At 33.7% G+C, this 22,891-nt stretch overlaps 1 pseudogene; it reads right to left on the reverse strand.

The window, feature by feature from the left end:
• Window positions 1-356: 356 nt before the first annotated feature.
• Window positions 357-22,891, reverse strand: part of LOC121103144 — a 32,828-nt pseudogene continuing 10,293 nt past the window's right edge.

Below are 22,891 nucleotides of genomic sequence, written 5' to 3' on the forward strand. Positions count from 1 at the left end.
AATTAGCTGCAGAGGATGAATTGTGTATAAGCAAAAACTGAAAAGAGCAGCAGTGTCCAAGGTGCTTGGGCTTAAAAATATTGGAGATCTAGATTTTGTCAGATCCATGAAGAAAATTTTAAAAAGCAGGCATAATATAGAATAGCCACTCTTAGGGGTGCCTGGGTGGCTCAGTTGGTTAAGCATCAGCCTTTGACTCAGGCTGTGATCCAAGGGTCCTGGGATTGAACTGCACATCGGGCTCCCTGCTCAATGGAGAGTCTGCTTCTCCCTTTCCCTCTGCCCCCCAATCGTGCTTGCTGTCTCTAGTGCTCTCTCTCTCTCAAATAAATAAATAAAAAATCTTAAAAAAAAAAATAGCCACTCTTAGTAACTTCTTCAAGTTTTATATTCTTCAGAAATTGACTCAATTCAGTTTGTTTCATTCTTGGAAGGTTTATCAAAATTCTCCACAAGATCTGAAACTTTATCCTCCTCCTCCTCCTCTATGGGAGTAGACTGTTCTTCCCCCCTGCCTTTTTTTTCTTTAAAAGTTTAAAAACTTTATTTATTTTTAATTTTTTCCCCAGTTTTTCTTTAAATTCCAGTAAGTGGTGCTTTCCATGCACAGATTGGGCAGAGCTTCAGCCAGTCTTCTTAAATTAGTCTGACTCCGTGCACCAGGTTGGCTTGAGATCATGGGTAGCATTTCTGTCAGCTGCTTTGCCCCAGCGTGGCCTGGATTGGTGAAAGTGTCCGCTGCCCTGGATGCCTGACCTGTAGGATTGTTAAAGTTGATCACTGTTCCTTGGTTCATGAATATATTCATGTCTTCAATACCAGACATATTATTTACCCCTCACTTCTTGAAGGTGAGCTGAAGGCTTTTATCATTTGCGATAACCATTCTATGAACCCCTTCTTTCCACTCACAGTTCCTTTCCCATCACTGAGCACTTGTACTTGCAGTTTGGCAAGCTTCTCCTGGTTCACAATTGTTCTTTCATCTTGTTGGAGCAGAAATGGGACCACATGGGGGACTAGGGTTGGCGCTCAGAGAGTCTGAAGTGGACGAGCTGAGATTAGGATGTGCACATGCCTGTTTTGTTCACTTTTTAAATACCTACCACCCAGTAGGTTGCCTAGCACAGAATAATTAATAAATATTTAATTTGAGTGTGCCATTTTCACTTGTTCATTGTTTGACAGTGCCCTCTGATAGCCTTTAGGAGGAATTTTTCTGGACTAAGTACCATGAATATTACTAATTCTTCTAAATATCTGGTGTCATTTTTGACACATTTTGAATCATAGAATCTGTTTTCTCTTCTTGGCTAATAGAAATTCAATCCATTTGAGATTCTCTTCTTATCATTGATGTGCGTATTATGTCATTTAACCATAAAACAAATTTATGTTCCTTTATTTGAACATTTTTCTCTTTGCTTAATTTTTCTTACCTAATTTAATTTTTATTGTATTACTTTAATAGATTTAAAATACACACCACACATATATCTACATTTATGTACACAAAACCATATTTTGATATTTTTCTTAATAGATACATTAACTTTTTATAATAACCAGTTATTTTACTGTACTTTGAAGCTTTATTCAAATATTTTAAACTGTACAAAAACCTATGCACTTTAATTGTGAAAGTGTTAGGGTTGTTAGACCATATCATCTAGCTATAAGGCTTTAAGTAGCAAGGGCAATTTAGTCTTAGTGAAATTGCTCACCGCTTCAAGGCACCTAATTAGAAATTAAAATACCTAGGTTTTTTTTTTTTTTTTAATTCCTCTCCAGCTCTATCTCAGCATATTTTAATCTGAACTATATTTCTATGTTAAATATGATTACTGAGCAATGACAGAACTCATGGTCATTCATTGCTCATTCATTACCAGTTTTCATTTATAGTTGAAATGAATACTTTCCTCAATTATATTTTTTAATCAATCCCAATCCTTTCTTTTTTATATAAGAGATATTAAGCCTTGAGAAAATTTCTGCAGAGTAATAAAACCTGTTAGATTAGATTAATATACATGGGCTGCTCAACTATTATTAATTTAGACAGACTTTCAGTTTTCCTTTTTTGATTACACAGGACATTGATTTATGGTACATGAAATAACCAAATTGCACTTTTGAAATTTAAAATTCTAGAGTTCTCCTTGCAGTGTTGGCCTTGAACTCAGCTATTTTGTCCTTTAAATTATAAAATATATGTCCTTTTTAACTGAAAGGTATATATTGCCTAGTGCAGCAAGTATATTAGTTAAACGTTTGTCTGAGATTAATGGGTCATTCTTAACGTCATTAATGTGCTACTGAATCACAATAGAAGATAGCATATCATAAAACCTTTTATAATCTCTTCATTAGCCTCATTGTAGTGTAACGGCAACGCCTAGGATACCATTTTTTAACTTGTTTTGTTGCTTATGTCTTTTGAGTTTTGTTCCAAGTCCAGAGAGAAAAGATACTGATAATGCCTAAATGTGAGTACTGCTAGGAAGAGTATAGGCTTTTAGTTTATATTGCCCTGCTGGAGTGTGAGCATTCAGCATATTTAAGATGCAGAGATGATTAGGGAGAACCCATTTGCTAAAAGTGCCTGAACTGGGAGAGTACATGGGGAAATGGCAGGACAATGCCAGATAGACTAATATTTACTTTTTTTCCCCAAGCAAAAGTGGATATTCTGAAGTCTGAAGGTCTTTTGGGTTTACTCGGTCAGGACAGCATTTCCCCCCCTTCCTCAGCATCTGACAAAAAAAAGAAAGAAAGAAAAAAAAAGAAATCTCTTATAAAATTTGTTGGACTGATAGTCCCTCAGTGGTCATGTAAATTGGCTCCTACAGCCTTGCCAGGTTAATGCCCAAATTCCTTAGCTAGCATATGCAAAACACCTGGGAGTGACATCCCCAGATTCATGCAACCAGTACTATTGAGTACATTTTTTGCATAACCATTTTATAGGCACTGGTGATAATATAAAGAACTATAGAGGTACAGCCTCTATTCTTACAAAATCTACATTTCAGTGGGTTGGAAAAGAGAAGGTTTTAAGCAATTCATTAATTGCATAATTTAATAAATAAATTCGGAAAAGTGCTACAAAGGAAACGTGTAAGATGTTATAATAACTAACGAATGAGGAAGCCTAATCTAATTCTGGAGGGCAGCAGAGACTTCTTGAGTCAGGTGTAAAGCATAGATACGATGAAGAGGAAAGGTCCTGAGTCAAAAAAGAGTCTGATAAATTCCAAGAACTATGGTAAAACTACTGTGGGTGAATCTCCATTAGAAGGCAAGAGGGTGAAAAGCACAAGAAGTTACCCTTGTGGTAGGCTGAGCCCAGACCCTGCAAGGTTTTAGAGGCCATGTTATAGATGTTGATTTTATCTTAATGCTAATGAGACCCAACATCTGTGGAGATCTTTGGACCCATTCAACATGATGACTAGCAGGTCAGGCATAAAGGGATACAGGTTCCTATTCTTTTAGCTTTGATGTAGAGCTCATAAATATTCTGAGACTTCTTTTATAAATGGTAGATTATTTGAGTCAAAATCATCCAAGGTCAGACTAAAAGTACAAACCGACCTCTTTAAGATACTTCTACATCCGCCATTAGAGTTGTCCCTTATCAGCATAAACATCAGTTTGAGCCTGATGTCTACAAATCCAGTGTTGGAGAAATCTATACAAACTAGGGGAAAATGCTTTGGAAATATTAACAGCATGCAGTGTCCTAAGTTGCAAGTTTCTTCTATTTCTTTGTAGTGTCCATAAAGCAGTCTAGCTTGTAAAAACTTCCCTTGGCTTTTCGGTGTGTCTTGCTATTGCTCTAATGTGGCAGAGCATAACGGTCACAAGTATGAAAGGCTCTTTTACATTAAATTACACAGAATAAATTTCCCTGCTCAGAAGATGATAGCAGCTGATTTCTTCAATTTAGTTGCAGAAGATTCTAACATTAAATCTGAAGCTACCACGGAGTGATCTAACTTTGAAGATTGCAGTGATGATCATGGGGCTTCTAGTGAACTAAATGAATGTTTATGGCTTTTTCTTTTCTGCGTTCATTGTTGCTGCCGCTGCTACTCCTGCTGATGCTGGTTTTGGTGCGTGGCTTTTTCAGTAGTGTTGGCTTTAAGAACAGAAATAGAATAAACGTACATGCAAATCAATAAAATTCCACAAAGCCTTATATTTCTATAGGATTGACAGTGATGTTTAATAGACTACTTGCTCTTTGCCCCCAAGTTTTAGTTTTGCTGTCAAGCATAAACCTCTTTTTAAAACTTCCTTGAATTTGAAATGATACTAGTCATGGGTAATTAGATTCTCTTTAAGAATACTCTTTATTTCCTTAATTGATACATGCATTTTATATGTTTATATGATTCTCACTGTGTATTATATTTCAATCAAGTTAAATCTGTATTTTTGTTTTTTTCTTTTTAAGGAGCAAACTTATGATTTCTACAAGACTTCAAGTATATCAGATTGTCCTATCTATCATATTTTATAAGCTAATTTTAGAGTTACTTCTTTGAATTGTTTTCCTTTTCAAAATTTAAATTCTCAATAAAACACTTTGTTAGGGGCGCCTGGGTGGTGCAGTCGTTAAGCGTCTGCCTTTGGCTCAGGGCGTGATCCCGGCGTTCTGGGATCGAGCCCCACACCAGGCTCCTCTGCTGGGAGCCTGCTTCTTCCTCTCCCACTCCCCCTGCCTGTGTTCCATCTCTCGCTGGCTGTCTCTCTTTCTGTCAAATACATAAAATCTTTAAAAAAAAAAAAAAGGAAAATTTGTTAAATGACCCTTTAGTTTTCCACCAAATGTATATAACTTATTTAAACTATTACCGATTGATTGCAATTTTTCACTTAGAAACAATATTTACCAAACATACATTTGTAGAACAATAAGGAAAACTATAGGGTTTCTGGCCTCAGAATATCAAGTCACCATGCATTAGAGTAAATAGGAGAGTGGGCTCCCTCTGCATCAGCAGGAATGAATGAATGAAATTCAGTTTCCTACAGGACCAACATGTGCCTTTTCTTCAGAAGCTTGAATCTGAATTTTCATAAGGATTTGGAAAGCTAACTTAAGAATCCTCAGAAAATTCTCCTTGTAGCTAAAATTTAGATGTAGATTGCTTGATTCCTAAATCCTCCCTGTTTATCCCTGCCAAAGTATGTTTCTTTATTTACCCTATAAATAGGTAAGTGTAAGGACTCTTTGTCCCCTCTTGGAGACATTATCCCATTGGCCACTGCAAGTCTCTTCCTGGGATGATGATAATATGATGAATCATGTGTCTTGTCTTTCTCTTGTTTGGCTTTCAGGCTTCCCTTACAAAGCCTGTCCCTTAATAGTGAATGACATTGTGGTATTTACCTTTGTTGACTTTACACAACCTTGGTACATGAAGTTTTGCAAACATTTCTGATTGTTTCTCTAAACAACAAAAAAGAGGTAAATTACAAATATTCACAGCATTTTATTATACTTGAAATATCAGGAAATTTGCTAAGCATTCATGAGTGTTATTTTAATTTTTTTCTTTTTTATTATTTTTTATTTTAATTCCAGTGTTGTTAGAATATAGAGTTATATTAGTGTTATGTTTACAATACAGTGATTTGTCAGTTCCGTATATTACTCATTGCTCATCAAGATTAAGTGCAGTCTTAATCCCCTTCACCTATTTCACCCATCCCCCCACCCACTAATAAAACAATTTGATGGAACTTTAATAACTCCATTTTACAGATGAGAAGACTGAAAATTTAAGAACCAAAATATCTTGCCTAGGGTCACATGGGTAATTAAGATAGCACTCTTTCACATCTGAGTTCAGCTTAGAAAGGGACAAAACACACTTCTTTGTCTTCTGAAACTGGCGGAAAGGAAGTGATCGAGATCACTCTGAAGGAGTAGGAAGCAGGTGTGCTGGATTAAGGAAGTAAGACCGAGGGAAAATCGGAAGCTCTGTGCAAAGATTAGAACTTTAAGATTTTGAACTTGAAAAGTCTGTTTTGTCCTTTTCAGGTCCAGTTCAAGTCAAGTTTGTCAAGTTCAAATAGACTTGAAAAGTTGATTTCAAGTCCATTTTGGACTTGAAAGCTGATAGCTGAAGAGGAGATAGGGTGAAGCTTATTTTCATATAATAGTAGGAGAAGCTTTGTAACTAGGGCATTGTGTGAGTTCAAAAGCATGTCTTACTTTCAGAATGAAGGCTTAAAATGAAAAGTATAACTATTCCTGCTTGCCAGTTTACTTGTAGAACTAAGGGAATTGGTAAGATACTGATAGTGAGAATTACGAACAGAAATACAAAGGAAGGTGGATGCCATACAATTCAAAATAGGAGGCATGTGGGCCTGTTGGTGCAAAATTAATGACCTAAATTTGGCAATAAGGAGATAAGTTAATATCCAGATGATGTCTGGCCTCTGAGATAAACAGAGGATGGAAGAATTTAAAAATTGCCTAGAAGACAGAAACTGTGAATGAGATCCAGAATTCAGTTATGTGAAGAGGCAGGCAAAAAATTTCTGAGTAAAGCCTGAAGAATGTACATGTTCTTAACAACCACCTGGAAAGAGTCAGTATTCTGATAAGGAGTAGAAGAAAGACTTGGGGAATGGAATGCAAAGTTCCCTGGAGGATACTGAGAAGACAGAAAACATCTTGATGCTTAAATTAAAGAGGACAATTATGAGCAAAATTCATAGGATCTGTATAGCTGAGAGTTCCTACCTAACTTTCCAATATTTCATTAATACAAGTTTCTAAAGTCACTATTAAACTCAGTTCTACAATAAATAAAATCTAAATAAACTTTAAAAACCATCATAGGTTATTATTTTGACTTTGGATAAAAATATATCTTTCTTGGCTCTGATACTTCAACAAGGAACTAGAGGTTATAATCAAATCAATTATAACCAAACTGGATGAATCTTTTCATTATACATTTAAAATTTTGTTATTTGTTGAAAGAAAATTTGTCTATCTCCATGCTAATAACATCACATATATACTAGACTATTTCTCATATTTAGAAAAGTACTTCTACATTTCAAGAAGTTACAGGAGGAATTGAGATCAGCTGTATATTGAGTACATTCATTTTGCCTGCTTTTGGTTTGATATCTGAATTGACTGTAAAGAATTGATATGGCTGGGCAACAGAAATTATCTGGAATGGTATTTTTGGAGGACCACATGTATCTTTCTTGAATGGATTTATTGCATTCTGTGATAAGTTTCTTCTTTGAAGTTCATTTTAAACAAAAGGGGAAAACCTATAGTAACATCCAATAAAACAAACAAACAAAAAGCAATATTGTAAGAAGAAAAAAAAAAAGAAAGAAAAGAAAAAAAGCCAGTTCAAAAGGTAGCAGTGATTGTGCCCAGACCGTTAACAGACTAATACAAGGAGTGATGACCTTGTGGAGTTTGTTGGTGATGAGGTCATAAAATGTGACAAAAAGAGATTGCAGTTTTTATTGTTCCATTGATTTCACCTTTTCCCTTTTCGATATGAAGTTGGCTAAAAGACTTTATTTTGTTACTCACTGAGTCTAGGGAGTGTGCGGAGAGAATGATGTTGGCTTCTAATAGGTGCTAACTATGTTTAGAGGTGGTCAAGCAGGTTTATGTGAAGAGAGAACTAAGCCGGAACTTGCATCTTGCAATGAATCCAGGATGTATGATGAAAATTATAATAGTCAACTCATTAGATAATATGTAAACATCAAGAGCAGATGGGCTTTCAGAAAACAAAGAACTTATTTTCAGGAAATTGTCTTGACTGTATAAAGAAACTATATAAAGAAAGGCAAATATAGAACATTATTAGTGTCATAGAAGTGATATTTCGTGATTTTTTTTAAACATATTTCCATTTTGTTACATCTGTTCAGGTTTTCTGATCTCAAATTGTGCTCAACTTGTGACACAGACTTGGTATAATAAATACTAAGATAAAAAAATAAGTAGGGATCATTTCAGGCTTAATTTTTTACTTTTGTAAACTTTCTACTAACTGACCAATATTTTATTTAATACAATATGACTTTGAACTTCAAGAGTCCATTGTTTGAGAGAAAGAAAAAATTTCCAAATATTTTTTTTTTCTTATTGTTAACTTGCAATGAACCAATAGGACTGATTTGAGTAAAATTTTAGAAATTGAATTAAAATGCAATGGCTATGTAGAAGACTCTGTATACTCTCCTGGGGTAGAATCAGTGAGGAAATATTATAACTGTTTAATCTTGAGAAAGTCATTTAATTTTTCTGACTATTTACTCATGTGTAAAATGAGAGGAATAGACTGGCTTTCCAGATCAAACATACTGTGTTTCTGTGATATGTGATGCACTGGTGAGATAAATTGTTTCTTCAAAAATACCAAAATCAATTTAAATAAATGAGTTAAGTCAACCACAAAGGAAAATATGATCCACCAGTGTTCAGCTTCTGCCCAAAAAGGCAAATGGCAAAGCCAGTAAAGGTTTGAGGACAGTGGTTCAAAAGCAAAGAGGTATAGAGAATATATGTAATATATAACATAATATTACATATATTATTAACCGCAAAAGAGAAGTGAGACTCATCAAGTTGAAAACTGTTTAAATGGCAAGGGTGATTGGTTTTATTAGAAACTTTGTAGTAAATTGATTTACCTTCTTAAGATGTTTCTAGACACGACCTATGGTATTAGTATTAATTTGCACGTGATAATTTTTCCTTAAAAAATAGAATTATAGAATTTAAAATAGTGGCACCTGGGGGGTTCACTCAATTAAGCATCTGCCTTCAGCTTGGGTCACGTCCCGGAATCCTGGGATCAAGCCCGGCATTGGGCTACCTGTTCAATGGGGAACCTGCTTCTCCCTCTCCCTCTCCCTCTCCCTTTGCTGCTCCCCTTGCTCGTTCTCTCTGTCTTTCCCTCTCTCTTGCTCTCTCTCGCTCTGTCAAATAAATAAGTAAATAAATAATTAAAAAAAAAAGAATTTAAAATATTCCATTTGGACATGACCTCATAAGATATTTAACCCAAACTATTCGATTTATAAGTTTACAAAATAAACTTTAGATGAGAGCTTAAACAACATTTTTTAGTTCTTATGGCTAGTTAGAAAAATTATATTATAAAGCAAACCATAACCTGCAACCCATAATTCTAACTTTAAGCTAAAAGTTCTTTACTCGAAAAGCTTTAACAGGAAAAAAAAAATGGCTATGAGCTTTTATTATACAAAGTTTTAATATCATTATTACAAATTCTCATGGCCATATTCATTACAATTTGATCTCTTTGTCCATTATATTGGTTGTCCTGCAAATTCAGTATGGAATATGACCTAATCAAATGTGGGAGAATTGCCTAAAAGAAGTAATAAATATTAGAACAAGAACTTGTAATGTGAGGTGAGTACTTCATGGCTTGGAAACAAAATTTTGAAATCACAAAAATCTATTTGAGATCTCTACAATTTGGCTACAAGCTATCTTCCCCACACAGTTTATTACCCTTTTCTCTTTCTGAGCTCTCTACTGCAGCTAAATGTAGGCATCTTCCCATGTTGTGTTCATGCCCTTTGTTTTACCAACTAGGATCACTAGCTGTTTCACTCATTTGGAATTCCCTTTTTTTTACCATTTCTTGAAGTCTTACCTCTCCTTCAAATATCATTTCTTGTGCATGATCAACCTCCTCTATAAAGTTTTACTGATCGGTCCTTCTAGTTGTGGTTTCTATATCCTCTGAACCCTTAGACGTTCTTCACCATTTATACCACTCTTGATTTTTATCACCCAGTGCACATGCTGTTTGCTCCTGAGCTGCAGTTGTGAACAGTCACCCAATATTTCAAGTACTTCTTCATCTAGCTTCAATTGCACTGAAGTCCCAGTAGTTCTGACTTCCTTTATGGTCAGGTCACTTAATTTCCTTGAGATAAAAGTTTGTCCTAGATAGAAAGGAAATAAACAAGACAATAAATACATTTAACTTGATACACAATGGACATGCCAATAGCAACTGCAAGTCACAGAGCTAGCATTTAAATTAAGTCCTTCTTTATGTCGAATCCTGTGTCCTTTCTCATATGCCTCTCTGGAAATCCATGCCACATGGCTACCTGATTTTATGCTATTGATTACCAATTCTAATTTTGTGGTACTTTAATTGCTTCTAGTTGGTAGCAAATGATTCTTGGAAATCTCAAAAAAAAAAAATCTTGAATTCATATCATTTTCAGGGTAAAGATAGTCAAACCTCTAGAAAAGTAGACACTTTTATGAAATTGAATGAAGAACAGTTAAAAATGTTTAAAGACAGGAGGTACAGATAGAAGAACTGCGTACCTTCTGATTTTATATAAATGGGAAATGAGGTCCTTTGGATCACACATAGAGTTAATAGTAGCAATTATTTTCCCAAGAAGCCACCCATTTGCTCTTTGGTTGACTATTTATTTTATCATCATCATGATTAGCATTGTTAGTAGTAGAATTAGTGATAATAATAAGATACAGCAGGTGTTATGGCTTGGTGATGAATTGGATTACTCTTCATTATAACTGATATTTTTTGTCCTGTGTTTTCTTACTGTTGTATTACAGTTTTTCAATAGATTATAGTCCTTTTTAATACATCTGAACCATTCTTATATTGTAGGTGACGCAAACAGAATCTAACACCTAACATACATTGAATATATCTTTATTGGTTTTCACAATAAATGGATAAATGGATAATTTGGTTATTGAAAACTACTTATTCTGAAGGAAAAACGATTCTATAAAGCTAAATAAATTAAAATAAATGATACTTATCAGGCTGAAGAAAATCTCTCACTATGATATGTAATTTACTTATACTCATTGTCAGGTAACAAAAAGAATCCCAGAAACAAATAATTATTGAGGAATTTTGTCAAAATGGAAATTAGATCATGTCACTCTTCCGTTATAACCCCTCTAATGGCTTCCCAGTTCTTTCAGAAGATAAAAGCATTTTCATTTTATAGTGGCTTCCAAGGCAGAACCTTTTATGACCATTCTTCCCCTTCCCCCATCTCCCTTAGTCTGCCTTAGTCATGGGGCCACCGTGCAGTTTCTCTTTGAGGCCAGGCATCTTCCAGTCTTAGAGACATTTTATTTATGTCCGCCAAGAACACTCTTCCCCCAGGTAGCAGAGAGCTAATTTTTTTTTTTTTTTTACCTCCTTCAGCTTCTTTTCTTAGCAGTGAGATGTTCCCTAACTACCCTATATAAAATTGCAACTTCCCTGTCCCATGCCACACACACACACACACACACACACACACACACACTACAGTTTCTTGCTTGCTTGCTCTGTTAATTTTCAGAACACTGAACACATAGCACTTCATAGCACTCATCACCCTCTAAAAAACCATATTGTTTATTTATTGCCTGTATTCCTTCATCAAAATGCATGCTTTAAAATGATGGTAATTGGTTGGTTGGTTTATTGGTATATCCTCTGGGCCTAAAACAGGATGTGGAACACAGTAAGTGCATAATAAATGAATAGCCAAGTCAGTATTAGCTGTAGTGTACTTAGAAATGACTATTTCAATCGCAGTGTTTCTGCCACTTATGAGGCCATATTTAGGTCTTGAATGGCAAAGAAAACTTTTTTGGGGTGTTTTACTCCATAAAATTTTTTTCACTTATTTCCCTGTCATGAGTTTTTTCCATGGAGGTTTGTGTACTTTATGTCTTCGAATTTTTTGGATGATGGAAGTATTTGACAATTGAGGTTAGTTTTGTAAAATGGAATTTTATTCTAAGGAATAATAGCAGTACTGATAGATGCAATTCCTGGATCATTCCTCATTTTAGCTGAGACTAAGCATTTTTTTTTTTTTAACCAAAAGAACGGGAAATGAGCTGAGTTGTTTTACTTCTTTTCTCAGTTGTAGTCATATAGTTCAGGGGTGGGCCATGATAGCTGGCGGCTCTGATCTGCCTCACCCTCTGTCTGGTTTTGTTTTGTTTTTAATAGGCATTGAACTAAAAATGGTTTTTATATTTTTTAAGCGGTTGCATTTTAAATGATTATATACGTATCTGCATAACATCCTTGATTGTTCTTTCTTGACCTACAAAGCCTAACATATTTACTGTCTTGCCCTTAAGAAAAAGTTTACCAACCCCCTTTCTAGTTATTTGATATGGAACAAGAGTCTAAAAGTCACTAATAAGATCATGAGTATCTCCCATTCATTAAGAACCCACTATGTGCTTTGCATTGTGATAAACACTTCTTATGTTTGTTACGTCAAGTCCTTAATATTTGTGCAAGTAATATTTTCAGTCATAGCTTTACATGTGAGTGAACAAAATCTCACAAAGAAAAATTATGGCCAACATCATAGTAGCAACTTGCCATCAGATTAACAATCAACTCTTTGGGAATGAAAATCTTGGTCTTCCAAACCCCCCAATTCTGTTTCCCCTCAACCTTGTTGCCAAATAACAGTAAAAATAGCCTCAGCAACAACAATAAGGCTACTTAAGGAAAAAAAATAATTAAAACTTAATGAAAAACCTTTGAACTCCTTAGAGTTTAAAATTTCCTGATGGGCAGTCTGCGGCCTTAGTTTTCAGGACTGTCTTATAGTTTCTGCTCTGGGTCAGTAGTATATGAAGCAAGATGGAGTTTGTCAGCTGGTCACCAGGAAAATAAAGAATTCTTGCCAATATCCACATATCCCATCTGGTGGTTGGTCATGACTCTGTGCTTCCCACATGTTGCCACAACTGGGGGTGCATCCTAATTTCTGAATGATAGGCCATGAGCAGAAACTGTGGTTACTAAAACAAAATCGGGTAAAGCCAATGGAAGCTGAGTGTCACACCATAAAAATTTTGAAATATATTGATCATATGAATAGTATTTCTTGCAAACTGCACTAAAAGTTTTGAATATTTAGGTTTTTGAGAGATACTACCTTGAGAGAACAGATGGTCTGCTTATTTCTCTTATGGGTAAAGACCAATTAAGTAGTTCTCAGGTGTGAATTAACACTGGATGATTTCCTTGAAGAGTATGTCTATAAAATTTTTCATTAGACCAATATGAATTTGGAAGTATATGGTAAGTGACATAGTGTACTTAAAGGAGAACAGAAATAATAATCAATGAGAAGTGTCCAATCCATGCTTTGCATGTTACCTTTTGTGAGATGTACAATTAATTAACTTTTAAAATAAGCTAGTCCTTAGTGGGGGGGGGGGGTCATCACCAGTTAGTTAATTTTTTCCTTGTGTAAATTAAAAAAAAATAGTGTTCATTATTACAAAACCATACGTACATACATATATACACATACAAATATAAACATACACATACACAACTACCTCTAAATACCTTCCTGTAACATGTAGATAAAATATTTTTACCCCTTTTAAGTTTAGACAACCGTTAAGATAAGTCCATTTCCCAGGGAACTACAGCATATGCAGTTTTTAGTGTATTGTGTTTACAATTCCTGCTGATTTTCCTGATTGAGTTGCTTGCTGTTATTTAGCATTTGCTGATATGAATAGGCAGGGAGTCAGCTCAGAACATAACATTATATATGAGTCACTGTCTAATGATACAGACAGTGCTAGTCTAAATACATCTATATATATATATATACAATCTATACAAAGGTAAATAAGTTGGAATATAAAGGTATACAATCTGAAACAATAGTAAATTGGGGAAAAGGTGAAAACAATTTAAATGTAGGAGATACTTGTAAGATGGCAGTTCAGAATACTGATAGGTGATTTCTATAGTATTTCCACAATTAAATAATGAACAATGTTGAAAACATATTTTCTTCTATTTATTTTGCCATTCTATGTTGCATTTATACAAAGATTGCAAGGAGAACCGCAAGCCTGTGTATTCTTAGTGACTAGAATTCTCTTCAAGTCTTAGTTTCTTTAGCGTGTCACATAGCTATTGAATTTCTTACATAGTAAATACAAATTGAAATAATACTGAATTAATAAAGTGAAATGAGTTAAATTTATTTTGAATTAATAAGGGAATTAAAAGGCAAAAATGGTAAAGATTTGAAGACTGTCTAGCAGAGATGGTGGAAAACTGGAACTTCCATAACACAGAGAAATAGAAGGATAAGGAAATATTTCACCAAATCCAGTCAAATAGCTCTGTAACTAAAATTCAAATTATTAGCTTTAAACTATATTTAACGTGTGGGCCTAAGGCTATTTCATTTTGAAATGGCAGTTGGATATCTATTTACTATTAGGTTAAAAGAAACTTAAAAATATGTACACACAATTGTAGGAATTATTAGAGTATTGGTATGCATTAGAGTTGAAACTAACTGCCAAGATAAATTATTGGACATTTGTAGAATCTAAAATTGTCAGCTGAATCCAGTGAGCAATAATACCTTATCTTCTTAAACCCGTGTTTTTAAAGTTCATCTTCGAAGCCTGAAAATAAAATATATTACATAGAATCTAAATCTTTTAGGTATCTCAGTAAAGCCCTTTTTTCCTATAAAATCCACTTGAATTTTAATTAATATTAGGATTGCTTGTGTCCCTTACCAGTATGCTCTGTTTAGAATCTTGGGAAGTAATACTGAACACACTAATAAAGTAGGACCTTGGGCCATAAAAGTTTCTGCAAAAGGACAATTAATCCACTCTATGCCATACACTGTGCTCTGAAACTTACAGCGTTCTGCTACTGCATAACCTGAAGGAATCCCTGAAAGTCACTTTATCCTCTTAAAATTAAAGAAAAATGTTGATAGTGAATTCCGTACTTTGTCCTTAGGCCCATTGCAAGCTACCAGCAAGGGCAGTTTTCATCATAGACTTCGTAGTATGAGGAGGAGGAAGATTTTGTTTTTCTGTAGTAGATACCGTTAAAACTTTGTTAAATACATGGCTTTAACAACCTGCCAAACTGTTTATTGTTTGTATTGTGGTAGCCACCAAGGTAGTGATTTTGCTGCTTTTCATTATCGAAAAAAAAGGGGAAATTTTTCTCTAACTTCCAAATAGAATTAGGGCCCTAATGTTGGCAGTAACTTTGGAGACCATCTTGTGTATTGAGGTTTACTCCTTTTTTTATACAATGAGAAAAATGAGTTGCAAAGACTTAGAGAAGTTGGCAAGCATTTTACAGTACAGCACAAGCTAAAATCTGAGTAATTGGACTCTTGTTCATCTGTTCTTATGTCATCACTGCCACCACGTTGTGATCCATGGGATGTTTGGGAGAAGAGGGAATGATTATCTTCCATGATCTTAGATCCAGGATTGTTTGTGAAAAGGCAGTTTCTGTTTTGCTGGCATGCAGTGATAAGAGCCATTTACCTGAAAAATATTGTTTCCCTCATTGTTAGCAAGTAAAATTTGAATTTTATGACATCTATTCTGTGGATTTGTCCTTAGCATGCATACATTATTTAGATATTGAGTGCTAAAAAGATGAAAGACACAAGATTACTTTGCAGTGTTACTATAAATATGATGACACAGTAATGTAAGTAATATAAAAATCATAAATATGTAACACACCTTAAGGTTTTGGTTGCTCAAAAATCTATCTTCCCAATTAGGTGTTAGTTTAACAACGGCATTAACTTTTTTTTTTTTGACAAATATAAGCTGATAAATAGATATTGCAGAAGGGTATTTTGGGCCACTAAGAAGTTATTCTGCATTTCAGTGTATGATACCACAGTCCACTGAGTGTATAGGCCACTCAGGGATAATGTGGAGCTTATTGCTTATTAAAGTATATTGCCATTTACTTTGACCCTTGACAAATTCTATTCTTCAAGGTTTTCCTCTGCCTTCCTTTTCCCCTCTTGACAGGTAATGATTTCAAAAGATCTATTAGATATTATATGCATAATGAAAGTGCAAAGCTTGCTGTCAGGTACAATAGACTGCAGTTTTTATTTGAGGCCTCAAAGTTATACTGTGTCACAGGTATCTGGAAGGTCAGTGAGGACTATGCCTTTTTCCTATCTCATTTCTTTGGCAGACATTGGCAAAGTGACTTGGTTAATGCGTAATAGTTTTCCTTTCTTCCCCTTTTATTTTGAAGGACAGTTTATTCTTCCATAAGGAGAAGGCAAAGATTTCTCTATCCTAGTTTCCTTCCTATTCGTTGTTAGGTACTTTGTAAGTTTGCAGTGATGTTGTATAGTATATAGTATAATAAAAAGTTGCCTCATTAATTTATTCTTATAAATAGACATATTGTCTAAATACAACTGTTTCTTTGAAGACAGATTCTTAAGGAATAGCAACTTTAAGACATCAGCTATAATTCTACCACTATTTCCATTTGTGTCTACTCTCTTCCACATGCATAGTACTTTTTAACAGAATCACTGTCATAGTACATATTATACGTTATAGATCTCTTTTTCACTAAAAATTTGGTCTTAATAATTATGATAACAGCCATATTTAGTCTTTTAATGGCTTTTGATAATATTACCATTTCAATATACCAGGTTCTATTTAATGTGTCCTCAAAGTTCGGACTTTTTTTTTTAGTATTACTGATAATGATGCAACAAATGTTTTCATGCATACTATTCGAAACTCTATTGAATTATTTCCTTAGGGTAGAATCCTAGAATCAGAATGACTTAGAAAACGCATGTACATTATAAGACATTTGCTGTAAGTTCTCATAATAATTTCCAAAGAGTCAGTACAAAATTATAATCCCACCAGCTCTGAATGAAGATGCCAATTTCATGACAACTATGGGAACCATCCACTACGGTCATTTATGTTTGGTTTGTTATAAAATTTTTGCTCACTATTCCAGGTGCTCTTTGGCAGTTCTTTGATAACTTGCAAGAAAGAATATTGGCATAAGTTTTACTCTACTAATTTTATTTCTTTTTGTATAAATTCTCATATATGCTTATATTGGAACCTTCACTTTTTCTGATAAATGTTTGAACTATTACATATCTTAATTATTATCTTCCTATTTTTATTTTTTATCAGACCAAAGTTTGAAAAGTTTTTGTATTTAATTTTGTCAATTTTTTATGATTTATTCTGTGATTTTAAAAGCTAGGAAATTCACAATTGTTCCACATGGGTAACAAATATTCCCTATCTCTTATAAGTGTTTTTATATAGATCTACAACTGTTTGATTTTATGTGAAGTTTATCATGGTGCATAGTGTTATGACTGTAATCTGCCTTGCCTATGTTTACTGCTCCTCAAGTCATTATTCAGTTTTTCTAAGGTGGTTTTCCACTATTTAAGTAATGGTTTTAACTTATGGTTTTGGAATTCTCATTACATATGAATAAAAATTTATCCTGGATATTGATTTTTTTGGAGCTGTCTCTATCAGGTAACATTTTGAGAACCATGGCTAATAGGTTGGTTATTTTTATTATATATTTTTTCTTGAATTTTATTATAAGATAAGCTTAGGAACATGAATCATACCATAAGAAATGGTACATAGCTTAGAGTGAAAAGAGTTTACTAGATATCTAATCTCGTATATTGTGTTTTCATCTAAATCCTATTTTATTTCTTTGCATTATAGCTTTTACAGGTTAAAGCTTGGATGAAATCTTCCTTTTTATTTTTATTTTTTGTAAAATTTTCTCCTTGCATGTCTACTAGTTTTGGCTTTATGCATTTTTATGGGACTAATTAGAACATTCAAGTTTATTAGTACTATTTAAGCATCATGTTTTTATTAAAATATCTGGTTTTCATAAATCAGAAGCTTTACTTAGTCTAGCACAAAATTAGTGCCGTGTTTGTGTGTGTGTATGAATTAGTAGCCTGGTCATCATTTTGCAGGTAGTTCATATTTTTATGGTATTTTGAGGCTTTATTGTTAGTCACAAGTTATTGGGATTTTTTTAATACTCTGAGTTTTCATTTGTTGTCTTCGCTGATTTTATTCATTAATAAGTTTAGATCATAATCATTATATATACTACTATTGGACTGTCACTTTATTTGCTTTTAAATAAAATTCATTGGAAACTCTCTTTTCAAATGCTTTTGACTAATCCACAATATTATATTGTTTCCTTTAAAAATCTTATAAGATTTTGAATGCAAATATCAAATTAGCATTATTTGTGATGAAGTTACTATTCAAAATTTTTTTAAGCCATTATCCCCAGTAATAACCTATTGAATCACAATCCTGTTTTTCCATTACTTATTTTTCTTTAGTATTGAATTATTAATGGCTTAAAACCTCTTACTCTATTTTCCATTTCTACTATCTATCACAAAATTAAATATTAGTATCATGATTTAGACTTGGGTTGCAGCTCTGTTTGGACCCTGTGTTCTCTAAAGTATATCTCAATTGCCAGGTTGCAAATCTGGAAATAGGAGATAGGGCCAGCTATTCTAATTATTTCAATATCTTGAATTATTTCAATATCCTGTTCTAAATTTGCATATGTAAGATATATATATATATAAAACATACAATTAACGTACAATTTGTATATGAAATAAAAGTTCAGTGAGTTCTGAAAAATGTTTATCTACATGTAACTAGCACCCTAATAAGGACATGGAACATTTCCATTCAGTCCAGAAAGTTCTCTCATTCACTTTACATTTCATTTCCATCCCCAAGAGGCAATTTAATTTCCATTTCCAAGAGGTTGATTCCTATCAACATGGATATTTTTGCCTACTGTAGAGATTCATATAGTTAGATTTATACTGTGTGCGCTCCTTTGTTTTGGCTTTCCTTTGTTCAACATACTGCTGTGAGATTTATCTATGTTGTATGTAGCAATAGTTTGTTTATCTTTGTTGCTACATTGCATTACATTGTTTATCCTATCTTCTGTTGAAGGATATTAGGGTTGTTACCACTTTGGGGTTGTTTTGAATGAACTTGCTATGAACATTTTTAAACACATTTTTTTGGTGGGCATATATTTTCATTGTTGGATAAAAACCTAGAAGTAAAATTGCTGGATCAGAGGGTAGGTGTATGTTTAACTTTTTCTTATGTAGTTGCACCACTTTACAGTTCTCGCTACAATGTATGGGAATCCCAATTCTCCATATCTTTATCAATACTCCAAAGCATGATATTCTTGATATTTGTTATAGAAGCTAGTGAATTTTATTCCTTTCTTGATCAAGTCCAATACAAAAAAAAAAAAAAAACAAAAAACAGGCGAGAGAGATATCTGATATTTTTACTTACCTAATTTTTCCTTTCCTTCTTAGAACATTAAAAAAAGTAGTATAATACTTAGAGACAAGTACAAAAGCGTAATTATTTAATGCTGGGAATGGCCAATAATCCCTTTACCAACAGATGAAAGATTACTCCAAACTTTGCTGTGAAAGAGAGGAGAAGGCAAGGGGGTCAACGCTCAGAGAGGAACACCCTTTGCTCTTCTTTGCTCCCACTTTTATTGGTCCTTCCGGATAATCACAGATCCTTATCACTGTTTCTCAAGCATGATGTGTGACAAGAGGTCTTACTGAAATTAGGAGGATCTGTTTACAGAATGATAGGATATGCTAATCTGTTCTATGAGTTCTGCAAAACATAGCCTAAGGGACAATGCATACATCTCTGAGATCACAGGGCTGCTGTTTGGGTTAGGAAAGCTTCCTGGGAAGGCAAGTCCCAGTGGCATTCCAAGGGCAGAGTGGTCGCAGGCCTCTGCATTCCAAAGGGCTATGCCCTTCTCTGAAACCTCCCCTGCCCTCAGCGCCTTGGCCTCTGTGTTACATTTTAGCAAGCCAGGTATTAAGGATGATTTTATGTTCTACATTAACCCCAACAGTTTAAAGCAATTAATTACCATAAAGTAAAACCCATGTAAACAATACTGTAAAAAACCTCTCTTGCTCCACCTCATTCATTATATTTCTTCTTTCCTAAAAATAACTACTGTCTCAAGTTAGAATTCTGTTATTTAGTTTTGATTGACTTACAATTTGTGTGTAATAAAAAAATAGTCTTTTGTGTTTGAATTATTTCATCCAATAAAAGGTGTGAGAGGATTATCCATGTTATTGTGTGTGGCTATATTCAGTAATTTTAATTTACTTAGTTATGTCCTCCTTTATTCTGTTAATGAACATTTGGGTTGCTATTATTAAAAATAAAACTTCCAGGGGCACCTGGGTTGCTCACTCAGTTAAGCTGTCAACTCTTGATTTCAGCTCAGGTCATGATCTGAAGGTCCTGGGATTGAGCCCCATGTCAGGCTTTATGCCCAGCGGGGAGTCTGCTTGAGGATTCTCTCTCTACCCTCCCCCCCCCACCGCCACCCCTGCTCATGCTTGCTCACTCTTGCTGTCTCAAATAAATAAATAAATCTTAAAAAAAAGGGGCGATAAAACTTCCATGAATGGTCTTAGAGATGTCACTTGATGCATTTCTGTTGCATATATACCTAGGAGAAGAATTGATGGGTCAGAAAGTCAGCATATATTACCTGTGGTAGATAATAACAGAGTTTTACAAACTGGTTTAACAACCTAGACTCCATTAGCAGTGTTCTCCACACCCTTTTCAACAAGTTATATTTTTAGTCATTTTCATTTTAGCCATATCAGTGAGAGAATTCACATGTCCTGATTATTGAAGAGTTTAGTTCCTTTTTCAAAGTTTTATGAGACATATGGATGTCTTTTTTTGTTTGTTTAATTCTGTTGTATATTTTTCTATTCATTTTTCAGTATTTATCAATTCATGAGTTCTTTTATATTATTACTGAACAGTAGCACTTTGTTATATGTATTCCGAATCTTTTCTTCCCCTTCATGGCTTACTTTTTCAGTTTATCAGTTGATCAGTTTATCATTTCTTTCTCTTATAGTCATTGCTTTTGTATGCAATTTAAGAAATCTTTTCCTTATTTAAAGTCATAAAAATAGTCTATGGCTTTCTAAAACCTTTACTGAAATGGTCTTCATAATTTGATGTAGAGTTCAACAGGGGATTGATGGATGTGTGAAATCTGAAGCTGGGAATTGGCACCCTTTCTCTTCATTGATATTTTATTTACCAAGTACCTACATTTTATTGAAATGATTGTACTTTAACCATTAATTATGAAGTGTGTCTATATTTGGCCCTCTATTCTGTTATTTTGATTTTGTTGTTCAATTTTGGGCCAATACCATGATATCTTAATTACTGTAGCTTTATATTAAGTTTGATATTCTGTAGAGAAAACCTCTGATTTTGTACTTAGTAAGTATTAGCATTTCTTGGCTTGTTCCACTGCCATATAAATTCTAGAATCACACAAATTTTTGCATTCCCACTTCACAAAACAAACCCAAAATTTTGGTAATTTGATTTTTTTTATTATGATATAATTGAAACTATATCACAATTTGGAAAAAATTTATGTTTACTGTATTAATCTTATTACATAGTATTTTAAAATTTGATTTTCTTGTGTTTTATATTTAGAAATGAAATTGATTTTCATGTAGTATCTAACAGCTTTACTTAAGTTACTGATGGATTCTAAATTTGTCAAATGTCTGTAGATAGTACTGTGATCTGGATGTAATGAGAATTTTATTTTTTCAATCCTCAGGTATTTTATTTTATTTTATCTTGTTCATTATATTATCAAGAAGCTCCCATACACCATTCAATTGAAGTGATGTTATCAGGCATCTTTGTCTTGAAAGTGATGTTGGAGGGAAAATGTTCAATATTTCACCATTACCTGTGATTGGGATATGTTCTCTCTTTACTGTGCAAAAAGTAAGGATTCTGTAGTGTTGGTATTATTTATTCCTTAAATAATTATTGTAAGATTAAACCACTGAAACTGAAGTATTCCCTGTCAGAGAGGTTTAGATTATAGATTCAAATTATTTAATAAATATAAATTCTTAGTTTCTTTTATTCTTGTATCAGTTTTAGTGTGTTACCTTAGGAGTTTGTACATTTTATCTACATTTTTAAGTATAATGGCATAAAATCACTTATAGTGTAATCATATTTTCAGTGTCCATTGAATCTATAATTATGTCTTTTTTTATATTCATGAAACTATTGTTTGGATCCTCCCTTTCTCTCCCATTTTTCTTGATCAAGCTTTTCAGACTTTACAATTTTCTTACTTTTTAAAAAACCTTTGACTTTCTTGAGCTATTTTATTTTATTTTATTTTATTTTATTTTATTTTATATTTTATAAGTGAGAGAGCATGCATAAGTGGAATGGGGAGAGGCAGAGGGAGGAGAGAAAGAATCTTAAGCAGGCTTCATGCCCAGTGTGGAGCTGGATTCAGGACTCCATTTCATGTCCCTGACATCATGACCTGAGCCGAAATCAAGAGTCAGTTGCTTAACTGACTAAGCCACCCAAGTGTCCCAATTGAGACTTTTTATTAAATATTTATTTTATTAAAATGTTTAACTCATTTTTCTTATGTACTTTCCTATACTTTATTTGGGTTAAATTTGCTGTGTTTCTTTTAATTTCTTGAGATGATTCCTTGGTAGCTGCTTTTTAGCATATCTTCCCTAAGATATGGATTTGAGGCTATAAATTTTCCTCTACACACAGCTTAAGCTACATTCTTTGCATTTGTATATATTGTATTTTTTATCTTCAAGTATTTACTAATTTTCTTAGTGATTTCTAACTTGACAATATGAGGTACATTTATGGTTTAATTTCCAAAGACTTGGGGATTTTCTACTTTCTATCCTTTGTTCTTGGTGTCTATCTTAATTCCATTTTTGTCAAAAAGCATGAGTTTAAACCTTTGACATTTCTTGGGAGTTTTTTAAAGCTCATGTATGCTGAAAGTTGGTAAATGTTCCATGT

Source organism: Ursus maritimus, unplaced genomic scaffold (assembly GCF_017311325.1).
Source record: "Ursus maritimus isolate PB19 unplaced genomic scaffold, ASM1731132v1 scaffold_17, whole genome shotgun sequence".
Lineage (NCBI taxonomy): Eukaryota > Metazoa > Chordata > Mammalia > Carnivora > Ursidae > Ursus > Ursus maritimus.